Genomic DNA, 15,062 nt, shown 5'->3' on the forward strand with positions numbered 1-15,062 from the left:
ACTTCAATAAAATGGAATTAATAAAAAAGAAGAAAGAAAAAATGATTTGATTTTAACATGTCCATTTCCTTACTTATCAATCTATTCCTGCAATCTGGTTTTGGACCCATCTCTCTTCTAACAACTGCTTTCTAAAGTTATTAATAACTTCCTGGTAACTAAATTTTTTTTCAGTCCTCATTCTCCTAGACCCCTCTAAGATTTTGATAGATGAATAGTATTTCTCTTTTTAAAATTTATTTATTTCATTAAATGTTTCCAAACTGATATTAAAAATTTTTAACAACCAATTTTTAAAATTCTGAGTTCCAAATTCTTTCCCTCCTTCCTGACCCTCCCTTCTTCTTGAAAAAGCAAGCAATTTGAATTTGATTATAGATGTGAAATCATGCAAAACATATGTCCATATTAGCCAATTGAAATGAAACTACCAAAAAAAAAAAAAAAAAGGTTTTAAAATCTGCTGAGTTCATCCATTCTCTCTCCAGAGATGGATAAGGATAGGATGGATATTTTATTAAAGGTCGTTTGGAATTGTCTTGGATCATTGTGTTCATAAGTCTTTGATAGTTTTTCATCCTTACAGTACTGCTGTAAATGTCTACAATGTTCTCTAGATACTCCTCACTTCATTTTTTATAAGTTCATGTAAGTTTTCTCAGGCTTTTTCTGAAACCATAAAGTTCATCATCTCTTGTAGCATAATATTATTACATCACCATCATATACCACAACTTGTTTAGTCATTCCCCAACTAATGGGCATCCCCTCAATTTCCAACTCTTTGTTATCACAAAAAGAGTTGCTATTATTTTTTTTAATATTTTCCTTTTCTTTGATCACTTTGGGATACAGATCTATATAGTAGTATTGCTGGGTCAAAGCGTATATATAATTTTATAGCTCTTGGGCATAATTCTCTTTTTGAGAATTGTTTTTAGAAGGGTTGGACTAGTTCACAGCTCCACAACCACTATTCCTAAATATGTTTTCCATCTCCATCTTTGACTTTGGAGTTATTGATGTTCCCTAATTCTCCATTAATGACTTTTTTTTTAGCTTCCTTTGCTGATTCTTGTCTTCTTTGCCACCCATTAAGATAGGTTCTCCCCAGAAACAGATTAGTGAGGCAGACTGTTTAACAACTAGCAACTTTAAAAAGAAAGAAAGAAAGAAAGAAAGAAAGAAAGAAAGAAAGAAAGAAAAAAAGAAAAAAAGAAAGAAAAGGGATAGTTAGGTGGAGCAGTAGATAGAATACCAGCCCTGAATTCAAGAAGACCTGAGTTCAAATTTGGTCTCCTATACTTACCCTAGTCCTACTTATATGACCCTGGGCAAATCACTTAACCCCAATTGTATCAGAAAAAAAAAAAAAATTTAAACATTTAATCTGTTATCAATACTTTCTTCAGTACTAAAACCTAGACAATCAGAAAAACAATAAATTATGTTCTTAGTACTTGCTATTTCTGAGGGGTAAAATGCTCACTAAAAATATATCAATCCACTATCAAAAACAATTTGAGCTTGTTCCAGTAGATCTCTAGTTTTCCCTAATATTCTGTTTTAAGACAATCTCAATGGTTTTCAATCTCTACTTTGACACAAATTAACAAAGTCTTCCTGAATCCAAATCCACAGCCATGGAAAAGTCCTTTACCTCTTTTTATCATCTGTGAAATGGGAGCTAATCTTAGCTCAAAAAATTGTTAAGTGACTTGCTCAAAATAACACTGGTAGTAAATAGCAGAGTTAGGATTTAAACCCAGATCCAATATGAACATTGGAGTCATGGTGATACATAGGCTCTTCAAGAAAATATATGTAGGGACAGTGAGGTGGCACAGTAGATAGAACATGAACCCAGGAGTCAGGAGGACCCAAATTCAAATATGACCTCAATCATTTACTTAAGGGTGTGTGACCCTTGGCAAATCATTTTACCCTAATTACTTAAAAAAAAAAAAAAAAAAAAAAAAAAGAAAGTATATTTCTAAGAACAAGTCAAAAAGTCAGGAAAAGAGATGGAGAAGATAATCTTCCCTTTATGAAATGAGACCACATTTATTATATTGGGATCCATCACAGCCATTAATCCATTATTGTTGATTACCTTGATAAGTCTGATTCTGAGATCTACCTAGTATGAATTTGACATTTCTGAATGACTTGAATTAGATTTCTGCATCAGAGCCGTTTTTTAAATTATCCTTCAGGCTATATATTCCTGAATATATATATATATATATGTGTGTGTGTGTGTGTGTGTGTGTGTATTCATATATACATACACATATATATGTATGTATGTATGTATGTGTATATATGGGCCACAACTAGAAGATAATACAATATTTCCCCTAAACCTGGTTTTCCTTTTGACTCTATTATTTCTGGATCCTATGACTTTTTTTCTATTCTTCCATATTTGAAACCTTGTAATTATCTTTAATTTTTTCTTTTACTTCACATATCCAAATGGTTTCCAAATCAGTTCCATCTTTATAATGTCTTTCATATAGATATATCTATATCTATATATATATATATATATGCACATATATATGTGTGTGTTCATATGTATGTATATGTATGGTTTTTTCCACTTCAACTACTTTAGTAAGTTCCTTATTACCAATGCCTAATCTTTCTCTTTTCCTCTCCAATTTATTCTTCTTTGCACTACCAAACTAATTTTCCTTCAACTGACTTAAGGACATGTTTACTCCATTGCTCAAAAGTTGTTAGTAGCTCATCAATCACCCACCAAAAAAAAATCAAAACTCCTTTAGCTGTCCTTGAAGGACCCTCATAATCATAACTATTCTAACTTTCCAGGTTTTATCTAATACTTCTCTTTTACAAAGTATCCTCTCTATTTTTGTCAACTAGCCTACTCTTTATTCCTGGAAAATACTCTCCTGGCTCTGTGCTCATCCAACAACTTCTAGTCATTCCATCTCCCATCAATGGCTGGCTGAACAATCAACCTACATCAATGTAGTCACTCTTACCTCTTTCTTCTGCCTTATGAGTTCCTATCCACCCTCCAAACCAAATTGAAACCACATTCTCCATAAAACTTTCATCTTTCCAGGCAGACTTCCCAAAGTACTCCCTCCCCATGTTCTAGTGAAACAAATTATTTTATATTATAGTAATAATGATAAAAAGATGGAGTGTTCTTTCTACAGTAAAAATGCACAATAATGCATATTCTTGCACAATACACTGATATGATCCAAGTAAAACTAAAAAGACAAGTTTTTTTTTTAAAAATAAAACTTCAAATTATTGAACAATGAGGAATTTTGTCCAGTCAAAATGAACACATTGCTTTAACTATCAAAAATTAAAATCTTTCTTCTAAATTTCTTTTTTTAAAGCCTTGAACAGATCCTATATTTTGTATCATAAGATAATTTCTTTAACACTTCCAAGGAGCCATATCATTGGTATAAGTCATCCTGGGGCAGCACAGTAAATAGAGTGCTAGTCTTGGAGTCAAGAAGATCTGAGTTCAAATCCAGCCTCAGACACTTATAAGCTGCATGATCTTGGGCAAGTCACTTTACCCTGTTTGCCTTGATTTCCTGACCTGCAAAATGAGCTGGAGAAGGAAATGACAGTCAAATGGGGGCACAGAGTCACATACTGGAATAATTCAACAACAACAAAAGAGGAGTATACTACAGCCATCCTATGCACCAACAATACTAATTTGTTCTTCAAAAATTTGGCATTAGGAAAAAATGACATTCCCATTCTAAACGTAAAATACACTATTGGTTAGCCCAAATTTAAACTATAAAAACTATAAAAGTATCTATGCTTGTAACCCAAAATCCTTTTATTGGATTTCCACTATAGAAACTCTTCTTTGGACAAATCAATATGATAAAACATTATTGTGTTATAAGAAATTAGGACCATTCTTTTTCTGTTCTGCTTTGTATATGGTCATGCTCTCTATTTTTGAGAAGGTGTTTAATACAGTCAGTATTTATATGTGTATGTATGTATATATATATATATATTATATATATATATATTACACATAATATATATAATAAAAGCAGAATAAAATAATCAGAATAAGGAGAACAATATAGAAAAAATTATTTAAAAGAATAGTTAATACAATTTCTTCATTTTAGAGAAGAGGAAATTGATGCCTAGAGATGTGATATGATTTGCCCAAGAACTAGGAAATGTCAGGGCCAAAACTTTAAGGCTACTATTTGAGATGTTGTGACTATAAATCCTCCTCCAATTTGATAAATGAAACAACCCAAAACCATACTTTCATAGAAAACAATAAAGGAGAATGCAATTCTGTATCACACAATTCTGGCAGATGATTGTTAAGATTCTTATAAGGTACTAAGACAGTAGAGACAAGTAGATTGATATAAGTAGATCTAATTTAGCATGGTTCAGTATGACTGATCTGATCCTACAAGGAGATGTTATGGACCAGAACTTAAAACAAGGTACTAAGTGGAATTGAGGAGACAATGTTTAAAACTAGTTTAGAATTGATTTAATCCTACAACAAATAATGGTTTCCCAGTGATATAATGATTGGTGTGTACTCAGTGTACTGAATATAAACAAGAAACTCTCAAGGCCAGACACAAAAGCCTACTAGAAGCTTTTGAGGGAGAAGACAGATTCATTCCATTTTCCATCTTTGTGCTGGCTGGAAGCTGAAGCTGGAGAGGCAAAGGACTAGCAGCAAGAGCTCTCAGAACCAAGGAGAAAGATAGGTCTCTAAAAACGCTAACTGGGCCCAAGGAAGGAGACAATACTTGAAAGAGAAAATAAAGGATTTGGACTTTAACTCCTGGTTGAATTTGAGGTGATTATTACTCTGAACTGAAAGGAAGGCTGCCTCCAGAAGTCCCAAGGAAACCTGCTCCCAGAGAAGATTAAGTTTTAGAGAAGAATATTACAGATGAGTTTACTTATCTTTCTTCTGTGCAACAGTTAAATATTTTTAGCTAATAATCAGTATCATTTTAATACAGGCATAGAGTAAAACATGATACCAAATGCCCTTAGTCTAGAAACACCTATGAAAAATATTTAAGTTAATATTGGTCCCCTATTTATTTTTCATAGCAAATATCAACAACTGACAAGCATTATTCCATCTGGAAAAAAGAGCTGTTTGCAGTTAAGACTGAATTTGGCACTCTTAGTGGGGTCCCAGCATCTAGCCAGAATACAAAATTCTGCAACCTTTCCAATAAAAGAGAAAATTAAGCCAGGGACTAATAAAGAAGGAGCTATTCGTATACTAGTTCCATTTTTCCACTATATGTGGTAAGGTAATGAAATTCCCCGGCAGACTTAGAAAACAGAATTCCCTACCACTATCACCAGCCAATCATGCAAACCTTGTTGTGGCTAGAGAATTTCTCTAAGTCACACAACTTTTCCCAGATTCCATTGAATTTGTCTGTCAATAGGCACAGGACCATATATATACTCCAGGCTCAGCTATCTATCATTTAAGCAAGAGAACTCTTTCTTCCCCCTAGAGAGAGAATAGCAGTGGAATTTGGAATTTAAAGATATAGCCAAAAGAACAGACCAGAGTATATTTCCCTTCTAGGCTTGATAAAACGATATTGTGGTTAGTTATGCCATGATTGCCCAAAGGAATAGTAGAAGTTCTTCAGCTCAAAGCAATTTAGCAAAGCCTGAAAAGCAGAGCCAAGCACAATGTAATAACATGTTGTTGGAATTTACATACTTTTTAAAACTTTTTAAAAAAAGTTTTATTGACACTTACAGTGGCCTTAATTTTGTCCTGTATTCCTACCCTCCTCCTTTACAGAGAGTCATTCCATACAATCACAAATAATCTTTAATATAAAAAGGAAATGAAGAAAAGAAAAACAATGAACAAAAAATTATTAATATTTCAAAAAAATTCTAAAAATACCATATTCATGTACCTCATACCTCTGCAAAGAAATTGAGTAAGGTTTCTTCCCACATTTCATTTTTGGGGTTTTGTTTATTCCTTTATTATTTTATAATATTCACTATCATTTGATTGGTTATTTATATTCATATATTCACTGTGTATATTATTTTCTTAGTTCCACTTACTCTCCTCTGTATCAGTTCATATAAATCTATCCCTACGTCTATATTCCCCATATTTTTCATTTCTAATAACAGTAATATTTCATTACATTTGTGTATCACAATTTGTTAAAAGACTGTACAATATTTTCCAATAAATCTTGTCTTCCTTTTGACTCCATTATTTCAACCGCCTATTATTTCCCCTAGTCTCTTATGTTTAAAACCTTGAAATTATCTCTGACTTTTCTCTCATCTGACATGCGCAGAGTTACTAAGTTCAATTGATTCTACCTTTGTAATACTTTTTTTTATATGTCTTCTTTTCTCTGTACTACTTGAATATCCCCTCTTTCTGCCCATTCCCCAATAGATTTATATTTGTTTTGCAGTTCTTACACTTTTTTGTTACATCAAAAAATGTTGCTATAAAAATTTTTATGTTTAGAAGGACTTTCTTTTGTCAATGACCTACTAAGGGTATATATCAATACTGAAATCTCTGAGGCAAGAATGGACATTTTTAATCTCTTTGTTTGCAAAATTCTAAATTGTTTTCTAAAATTGTTGTACTGATTTTTGACTCAGCTATTATATGTATCTATAAAGCCTCCAACATTAGTTCCATCTTTTGGCATATTTGTCAATTTTTTTGTTATAAAATGAGAAAGTTCAGGATAATTTTGATTTTGATTTTCCTGATTAATAATTTGGGGTATTCTTTCAAGTGATTATTAACACTTTTAAAATTCTTTTAAGAACTATTTGTTCATATCTTTGATAGTTATGTATTGAGATACAATATATATTATAAAAATATTATATATATACACATACAATTGGGTTCACCAAGAGTCAAACACAATTAAAACACACACATTGTATTTGACTCTTGGTGAACCCATTTAGGGTTTTCTTGGCAAAGATAGTAGAGTGGTTTGCCACTTTTCCAGCTTATTTTACAGATGAGAAATTGAAGCAAATAAAGTTAAGTAATTTGCCCAGAACACAGCAAATGTCTATTGCCAGATTTGAACTCAGGAAGATGAGTCTCCCTGACTTAAGGCCTGGCACTCTATCCATTATGCCACCTAGTTTTCTAATATGATATAATGATATAATATATATTTATACATACATTTTTACATTTCTATATACATTTCTATATATTTTAGGTATATTTTAATGTAAATGTATATGTTTGGATGTATTTGTATAATATTTACATATGGATAAATGTTTATATTTACATAAAACTATCTAAAATTCTTCTTGTATATTCATTTATATATACAAACATACCTAAATTTTTTTTTTATTATAGTAACTTTTTATTGACAGAATCCATGCCAGGGTAAATTTTTTTACAACATTATCCCTTGCACTCACTTCTGTTCCGATTTTTCCCTCCCACCCTTCACCCTCTCCCCTAGATGGCAAGCAGTCCTATATAAAAATACCTAAATTTTAATTGTCTATACATCTTGTATTCTAGATAGAAGAAATTGATAAAAAAAAAAAATTATCTTTCCCATTTATTTGCTTTTATTCTAATCTATTGATCTTTCTAGCCATGATGCATTAATTTTGCATGTAGAAATATTCCAACTTCATGTAATCAAAATGATCTATTTTATCTTTTATAATTGACTTCACCCCTTACTCATAATGTACCCTAAGGTTAGAAAAAAACTTCATGTACCTTCTCTGATCCTTACAACAAATCCTATGAGGCAGTTACCATAGGGATTATGATCCTCATTTCACATAGGAAGAAACTAAGTACAGAAAAGTTGTAACTTGCTCAGTTATTGTTAGAGGTCACATTTGAGCCCAGGTCTTCTTCCTACTTCCCATGTGGCATTCTCCACCTCACACTATGCTGCCTCCTTAAAAACAGGCACATACTCCTTAGACTTTGTCTCAATATATGATTATAGTACTATAGATTGAATACTAGGAAGGGACCTCAGAGATCATCTCATTTAATCCCCTCATTATACAGATAAATAACTCAAGATCAAATGAGATTAAGTGACAAATCCAAAATAAAAAAAGCATGAAAGACAGAATTCAAAACCAGGTCCTCTGAATCCAGAGTCAATGCTCTTTCCTCAGTAACTTGCTTTTCAAAATTAACACGAACATGACATGAACCTTAGACTCTTACTTTTAAAATTGCCTTTGGAATTTATCATAGTTCTGATTTCAATCTCATTTCCCTTTGAGAAAGTACATGGGCTCTTTCTTATAATGATGCTGCCCAGTTTGCATGCTGATCTGCCCTTTACAAAATAGACTTCCCAGCTCAAATCCTTTCCCTGCCTTTACTCCCACTACCCATGACTGTCCTTCCTTACCCAGGCCTGTCAACATCTCAAGGCAGGGAAGCCTAGGAATGTATAAACTTGTACATTGAAACAATGAGCCACAATTTGGGGCAATTCTTAATCCCAGCCTCCTCAAAGATGAGAAAAGAGTGGGAAAGGGATTAGGATGATACAGAATAAGAGAATGGTTGTGAGGGAAGAAGGAGGGGGAAGGTCTGCTTAAATTAAAGGCAAATTCCCTATTTATTAACATTTTTTAAAAACCTGATTCATCTTATTAAATGGTGTATTGCAATATATACCATTCCAATGTCCTGAAAGATGAGACCATGGAATTATAGTATCTTTGATCATCCATTTTTATATATTCACGGGACCTGAAACAAGCTTGATCTTCTTTCTTTCATGTTGAAGAATATGAGTAGGCCTGACATTTCACCAGCCACACAAAAGAATTTCAAGTTCAAGTCCTGTCATAACATGTCAATCAGAATCAGAAACTAGAACTGAAAAGTGATTTTTCATTGTTTACATTTTCTCCAGGAAATTCCATGGAACTATACTTATTTGCCTCTAAAATACAGGGAAAAAAAGAATTTGTTGATTTCTATCAATGTGTGATTCAACCTCCATAAAGTCTCAGGATTTTTTTCAGATTTTTTACATCTGAAAAGCTAATCCACATATAATTTTATCAATATCAGATATGAAATTTGTTTTATTAATCCAATCAAGAAGAAAGCATGAGGACCTCAAAAAATGTGAAGATTGCAAGAGTCAGAGGTGACTAAAGAAATAGTGAGCACAAAAACACAGAGCTGGAAGGTGGAAGAAGATATGGGAAAAAACTAGCCAGGTACTTTGATAAGAACTGAGACTTGGTTCAGGGGAGTAACATGAAATAAGAATGGAAACATAAATGGGAACCATCTTGTAGGCTTTGCTTTTTTTTCTGCACTAGAAAAGGCAGTTGTCAAAATAAGAAGTGTTCAAATTAAGAAAGTCCAAATTGGATTTTTTAATTATTATTTTATTTTTTTCAATTACAAGTAAAAGAAAAATTAGGAGGGAAGAGTATTGAGGCAACTGGGATTAAGTGACTTACCCAGAGTCACATAGCTAGTATCAAGCTTTTAAGGCCATATTTGAACTCAGGTCCTCCTGACTCCAGAATTGGTGCTATATACACTATGCTACCTAGTTGCTTCCTAAAAAAAATTTTGATATTAATTTTTTTAAATGGCTTTTTATTATCAAAATATATGCAAGGATAGTTTTCAACATTCTTGCAAAACCTTGTGTTCCAAATTTTTCTCCCTTCCTCCCCCCCAACTCGTAAACAGCAAGCAATCCAATATATGATTAACATTAATTTTTTAAAAATTTGATTCTCAGATTCTCTCCTTCCTTTCCTTGCCTCCACACTTCTTAAGAAAACAAACCTTTTAATATAGTTATACTTATGAAGTCAGGAAAAATCAATTTCCATGTTAGTCATGTTGCAAAAAGAAACACAAACCAGAAAAAAAGAAAGTTTCTTTTGATTTGCAGTTTTCAACTCCCTCTGTTCTTTCATGGGAGGTAGATAGCATTTTTTATCAAAAGTTTTTCAGAATTGTCTTGGATCATTGTATTGCTCAGAAAAACTAAAGTCATTTATAGTTGATCACTGCATATCATTGTTGTTCCTGTGTACAATGTTCTACTGGTTCTGCTACTTTATTCCACATCAGTTCATGTAAGTCTTCCTAAGGTTTTTGAAACCATTCTGCTTGTCATTTCTTAGAGCACAATAGTATGCCATCACAATTATATGCCACAAATTGTTCAGTCATTCCCTAATTGATGGGCATCTTTCCAATTTACAATCTTTGCCACATAATTTTTTGTATATGTAGGTCCTTTTCTTTTTTCTTTGATCTCTTTGGGATATTGACCTAAGACCCATCTTGATTTATTCAAAAAACATTTAAGTGATTACATTCAAGATGATGATTACATGCAAGATGATGTGGAGAAATAATAATCTTGGATTTACTATTATTTTATTTATTATTTATTATTGGCCTTATGGATACAAAAATTTTCTCTTGTCTCCTGTGACACTTCTAAAATTTCACAAATATGAAAAAAGTCTTTGGCAAATATTCTGACCACTTAAGGTGGAGCCACCCACATGGAAGAATCACTGTTGCAAAGAATTTAAGTTGTAAAAGCAAATCATGAGTGATGATATATCCCAGTACTTTTTAGTTGTTTTACAGTAATGGTCTCAGGATTGACCTCGAGTTCAATAACTATATCATAGAAAAAAAAAAAAATGAAGAAGCAAGACAGAACAAAGAATTCCTTAGCTTTTTGAATGTTGGGAACCAGACTCGGACCTATATTTGTGTTAGCATTTTATCCTGCTTGGGAAGTGCCCTCGATTAATAATAGATCTATACTTTATTAATTTAGAGAGCTGTGTAAAACACTGGAAAATTAAATTAATTTTAATGGTCACATAGTCTGTATGAATCAGAGGGATGATCTGCATCCAGGTCTTTGATTTTATGAACCTTTTAAGACTCCCTCTCCCAAAGACCTTTTGTTTATATGGATTATAGTGATTCATACTGACCATATTTGGAATTAAATCATCTTAATAGTATTATAAAATTTAAAGACCCCCTGAAAGGGTCTTGGGGTTTGGGGGGTATACTTTCAGAACCATTACAATACACTTCTGTCTCTCAAAAATAAATTTTAAAAAATTATATCCTAGAAATTCTAGGATACTCTGGATGGTTATGGCATTAAGCAGAAGTCAGCCTTTAACAATAAATGCAGGAGTTTTCAATAGCCTATAGAAAGAAGAGAACAAAGGGAAAATGAAGTATCACAATCATAGGAAAAGGTCTAATAAATTAGTCCAACTTCTCAAGAATCATGGACATCTCTTTAAATAATCCTTTTAAAACTGGGAGAAAGGCAACTTTTTTTTTCTTTTTATTATTGTTCCGAATACCAGAGTTTCAGCTCCAAAAAGCTTTCTCCTAGAACAGTACATCTGAGATGCCAAAAATTCAGTCTGAGGATGTAATTGCAAAGCATTGGGGTTACTTTTATTTAGGCTTATAGTTAACTTGAACTGTCTTTCATACCTACTCTGACATCTTTACAACTGCTTTTGTAATTATATTTCTAAAAAATTTACATCAAATTCAGTTTTCCCATAGACTCAGTAATTATAAGGGTTGTAAGCCTGATTAAAGACCTTAAAGACATTTATTTTTAAATTTGTTGATTCAGTATTTTTTTAAATTTATTAATGTACCTTGCCTAATTGTATCTTGCCTAAAAATCATCCACATTTTTAAAAATAGAAAAAGTCCCAAACATTGTATTTAGGTCTAAATTTCTATATATTTGTAATATCTAGTATATACTTATCTATGAATGTGCTTTATCCTCCAGTAGAATGGAGCTTATGTATGCTCTATCACAGAGTCAAGGCTATTGTACTAAAAATAATTGTGTATACCAAGAAGGATGGATTAGAATATAAAAATGGGAGGATAAACAGAATGGAGAGGAGAAAAACTGATCACCCAAAAAATATGTGATTCTTTTGACTATAGGAAACAGAGAGGACTTCCTACTTGGGATAATGAAGAGATAAATGTCTTTTGGTTTGGCTACAAAAGATGGAGAAGGAATGGCATTTATAACAGGTTCTCCCAATGGATTATAGTCTATGATACTACTTCTCTACTACAAACTGTGGTTCTGTAGTCATAGGTTCATATGGGTCCATTGGATATTGGTGTTGGGGAGGAAATCAGTCCACGCATTCTTCTCCCATGAGTTAGAACATTTCTGGCACTCTTTGAACTCTTTTTCTCTTTCTCTTCTTTCCCTCAAATTTTCTATGAACCAATTCCAATCAAGTATACCAATGCTTACTTTCTAGAATTTAATTTACTTTACTTTGGATTTTTTAAGTCAAATATCCCTTGCTGTACATTTGGGGACTCTGAGTCTCTTTAAACAGGATTACATTCTTCAGCAATGTCAGAAATTTGCATTCTCTTGCAAAAATAAGCTGGGGAATGATTTGATTGGAAACAATAACCATGCGGCATAAATATAACACTAACACTTTGTGGTTTAATAAGGGTGATTTTCCTGGCATGCCAGGTGACCAACCTAGAAAACCTTTGAAAAATAAAGAAAACATCTTTATTAATATTTGACATAATCATGGCACCATGAAAAACATTACTATAATAAGACATTTCAGTGACAAGATGCCTAAGTTACATATAGGCCATATAGCATATGCACATTTTAGAAGTACATGCCTTTTTTTTTTTGATTCATGCATAAATTGTATTTAAATGAAGCAGAATTGCACCAAGACATCAATATCACTCTCTCTTCTACAGACACCAACTGTAGCACAACAGACAGATTCAAAATATCTGGTAATAGCTCAAGATTCAGTAGATGACCTTGGTGTCTTCAATGTCTAATCAAGCTCAACACTTAGCACAATTTCTAACATATAGTAAGCAGTTTAATAAATATTTCTTGGCAAAGGGAATAATCACAAACAGCAAAGCAATAAAGCTAAGCAAGACTGACAAAGCAATAGTAATATTAATATCAACAGGTCTATAAAATAGACTAAAACATTAATCATAGCATATATGCAAAAACAAAAGAGTTAAACAATTAGAAAATATTTATAATTCTATTACACACATAACACAGGTACATAAGTAAATGAACATAATAAAGCAAAGCATACTGAAACATACAGTAATTATCATATGTAGCAAAAAAACATTCAATTATAACATGATAAACATTTGGGCAATATCTAGTATTGTCATCTAGATAAGCATGTAACTATTCTAAAAAATTTCAATTTCATTGATGTATTTCGTATTTGTTACAAATACTAGCAGATTATTCTTCACTCTTGCATCAAAGTAAAAGTTAAGTAAAATTAAAATACAATGACTTCATCTAAAAGTTCATGCAACATTTCACTTCTGTAATACACCACATTTTTCCATTTTTTCCATTAAGAGAAATTTGGAACTCAAACTCTTGTAAAAATGAATGCTAAAATTATCTTGATGTGTCGTTGGGAGAAAATGAAATACTATTGATTTTTTTTAAAGAGACTTATTTGTAAAATCTATCATGTAATTTTTAAGTATATTGTATAACATGGAGATCACAGTTTCACATACAATTTTTGTGTTCTTCTGTATGTTTAATTTACATATATTATATATTTTTATATAATATAATAAATAAAAGTAATATTTTTTGATGCTTAGGTCCCAAACAAGAAATTTTAGAAGAATATATATATATATATATATAGGTATGTGTATGGATGTCTAATACTACATATTAATTCCATTAGTTATTTGTAATAGTTGGCATATTTCATTGTCAGTTCTCAGGACTCATGAATGATCATTATGTTGATCATGACTTACAGCTTTTAAAGTTGTTTGCTGTTACAGTATTATTCTATAAATTGTTCTGGTTTGTTCATGTAATTTTTCGTTAGTTTATCACAGTTCTCAAAATTGTAGTTTTATAATATTTATGTTATTGTATATATTGTGCTTCTGGTTCTCACTTCACTCTATATCAGTTATATTTTCTTACATCTTTTCAAAATCATCTTTTTTTTCATTATTTCTTTACACTAAAATAGTTCTCTATCGCTTTCACTCATATAAATTTGCTCAATCTTTCATCACTTGATAGATATCTTGCTGTTTCCAATTTTTACTTTCACAAATAAAGCTCCTATGAGTATTTTTGGTACAAAAAGTACCTTTTCCTGTTTTTTTAATCTCAAGTGTTATAGCTGGGGCAAATGGCACTCACTTTTTAGTAAGTATTTATATATAAAACCAAACTGCTTTCTAGAATTGTTATATCCATTTAAAGGTCTACCAATATTGTATATATGTGCCTATTTTCTCATAACCCCTCTAACATTTAACATTTTCCTTTTCTCTCCCTTTTTTATCGCTCTGATGAATATGAGACAGAATCTCAGAATTACTTTAATTTCATTTCTCTATTTAATGGTGATTTGGAGCATTTTTTTTTTTCATATGGCTACTAATTGCTTGGGTTTCTTCCCTTGAGAACTATCTGATCATATCTTTTAGCCATATTTTATTTAGGGAATGGCTCTTCTTCTTACAAATGAGATGTTTATCGGAGAAATTGCTGCATAGATTCTCCAGTTAATGATTTTCCTTTTAATCTCATCTTTAGTTAGTCTAATAACTAATTTTTTGGATCTGTTTCCTAAGTCACTTGCTGACTTCTCTGCTCCTATATTTATGATAGTAGATAATTTGGACTGATGATCAGTATCATTATATCTTTGCTTCTCTTCACCTAAGCTTAAGATAGGGTCAGGTTAGCTATCAGTATTCTTGTGTTCTATGGATTGCAACTTTAGGAACCTCTTCAGGGACAATTCTAGGCAAGAAATTGGTTTTAGGTTTAGCACAATTAAGTGTGTTATACATAAATTCTTCATGGAAAACATCACTCATATGTTGTTGGCTTTGTTCACTACCTGTTGAAATAAGTTTTCATCAT

The sequence above is a fragment of the Sarcophilus harrisii genome, chromosome 3 (genome assembly GCF_902635505.1).
Source record: "Sarcophilus harrisii chromosome 3, mSarHar1.11, whole genome shotgun sequence".
Taxonomy (NCBI): domain Eukaryota; kingdom Metazoa; phylum Chordata; class Mammalia; order Dasyuromorphia; family Dasyuridae; genus Sarcophilus; species Sarcophilus harrisii.